At 45.4% G+C, this 2,491-nt stretch overlaps 1 pseudogene; it reads left to right on the top strand.

Annotated features, from left to right (window-relative positions):
- LOC139664803 (ADP-ribosylation factor 1-like) lies at positions 1–1,641 on the top strand (annotated as a pseudogene).
- Positions 1,642–2,491: the final 850 nt, after the last annotated feature.

Raw genomic sequence — 2,491 nt, forward strand, 5'->3', positions numbered from 1 at the left:
GCCAAAATGGGAAATTTTGCAAGCCTGTTTAAAAATCTCTTTGGAAATGAAGAGGTGAGGATCCTGATGGTAGGACTGGACGCTGCTGGAAAGACCACCATCCTGTACAAGCTCAAGCTGGGAGAGATCGTTACCACAATCCCTACCATCGGTGAGTCCTCCTGCATCTGTCTGTCTCTGGACATTTCTACCCTACTGGCTGATGCTGTGTGGGCTGCTGCTGTCTTGTTGACCATGTTTTTATGTAGAGGAGTGGAAATGAACCTCATGAAGACCGTCAAAGACTCCCACCCTGTTCCCTCTCCTCCACTCTGGTCTGTAATCACTGCCCACATGCCCAGAGACGCTGCCCTAAGCTGGCCTCAGGGCCTGAAGTAATGAGAGCAGGGAATCGTGGAGGCCACATCAGGCTGCTTTAACATATAAAGCTAGTCCAGTGGTTCCAACTCCTATCTGCTGGTTGTCTATCCCACCAGGTAGTTAAGTGCACTTACCTGGCATCCCAGGTCTAACTGAGTCCTCAGGCAGTCAGTCCACCTTTAGAGATTCTTTTCACTGTAGTTGAAATGAAAACTTTACTCTCTGGAGGAATACACACCTTTATCCTAAGCTAATATCTTGGCATTGGGCATGTTGCACTGTTATTATGGCTCCATTGATAACTGACTTTTTTTTTTTATCTCTGTCCATTTCATGCTGTCTCTCTCTCTGTCTGTCTGTCTGTCTGTCTGTCTGTCTCTCTCTTTCCCTCCACAGGTTTTAATGTTGAGACAGTAGAATACAAGAACATCAGTTTTACAGTGTGGGATGTGGGTGGTCAGGACAAAAGTAGGCCACTATGGAAGGACTACTTCCATAACACAGTAGGTAAGATGTTTCCTGTTGCTTCCAGATAGCTCAAAGCCTATTTTACAAGCATCAGGCCCTTGTGGATTGAATCTTCGATTACATTTGATCTTCATCTGCTTCCACAATCCAGACTTCACTCATCCATTTCCATTTTTCAGGCTTGATCTTTGTAGTAGACAGTGATGACGAGGAGCGAATTCATCAGGCGAAGGAGGAGCTGACGCGGATGCTGGCTGAGGATGAGCTGAGAGACGCTGCGCTGCTTGTGTTTGCCAACAAACAGGTGAACTTGCTTCTCTGCCTCGCCATGCCTCTTAGAATGATGAGCCTCAAAGTGGAGAACTTTACAGGGATTGTTAGTTGCTGATAGTGAAATAAATTGACAAGTTTACAGTTTTCCTTTTCTCATAAGCAGTGTGATGCCTTTCCTCTCCTTCAGGACCTGCCCAATGCCATGAACGCAGCTGAGATCACAGACAAGCTGTGCCTGCACTCCCTGCACCATCGCGACTGGTATATCCAGGCCACGTGCGCCACCAGTGGAGACGTCTCTATGAGGGCCTGGACTGGCTTTCCAACCAGCTAAAGAACGCAAAATGATCCGTCATTCCACCATCTCTCTTGTCATCTCTGTCTGTCGTCTACGCAGTGTGATGGGCGACTGTACTGGTCCTAGCCTCCCTCTCTCCTCTCTTCTCCTTCTCACTCCATCCTCTGAACCATCGGGGCTTTGGCCAGTGCTGCCCTGCATCTGTGTATGTGAGTGTGAGTGCTCGGATGGATCCCGATGTGTGTATGTGACTTTGGTGCATGTGTGAGCTGGGAGTGGGAGCAGCCCTGCTGTGCCTTGAACACGGTTAACTCTTACTTGTGGAAATGGCAGCATGGCTAACTGGGTGATCAGCTTGCACAATACAGTACTGTTTTAATTATATGAGAAATTAATTCCTCACAATACTCCATAAGGTTGCTTGTATGTTGTAGTCAGCAAAAACCTATGAAAAGTACATTTCAAAACATTTGAAACCAAGGACAACCTACATAATGCAGGAATCATGTTTTGATAGAGATTTTGAGTAAGCAGCTTGACAAAAGTCAGCTGGAGTCCATCTATTGATGAGTAAAAAGTGTGACAACATGCTGGTCTCTAAATTTCAAAACATTTGAAATGTTTACATAAAGCAGGAATATTGTTTTGATGGAGGCTGGACAGCTGGAGCCCATCTATTATCTCTGTGTTGTGTGAAGACTGAGCAATTTAGAATAAATGACAAAACATGACTACTCATTTTTGCAGTGTAGGCCTATGCATTATGAATTAAGGCACAGACTTACGTTACAGTGTACAATGTATAGTTTGGATAACCAGTGCAGTTTTGAGTGAATTGCTTCCACCTCCAGCAGACATCCAAAATATTCTCCATGTTATTCTCACTTGTAGGAAACTGTCATTCCATTCAAGTATGGATCACATCAGCCATTCCCTGTTCAAAAATCACCTCCCTTCTACCTATGTGACAGGTGTCAGCTTTTCTTAGTGTGAGCGGCCTTGGGAATGAGCTCTCCTGCTCAGCAAAATGTACAGGCTCCAGTTTGTCACACTGACATCAATGTGTCACCAGTCAATAAGCGAGTTCAGAGC

This window comes from Centroberyx affinis, unplaced genomic scaffold (assembly GCF_046629955.1).
Source record: "Centroberyx affinis isolate AG114_WGS23_722 - 3 ecotype Tasmania unplaced genomic scaffold, CSIRO-AGI_Caff_v1 ptg004376l_1, whole genome shotgun sequence".
Lineage (NCBI taxonomy): Eukaryota > Metazoa > Chordata > Actinopteri > Beryciformes > Berycidae > Centroberyx > Centroberyx affinis.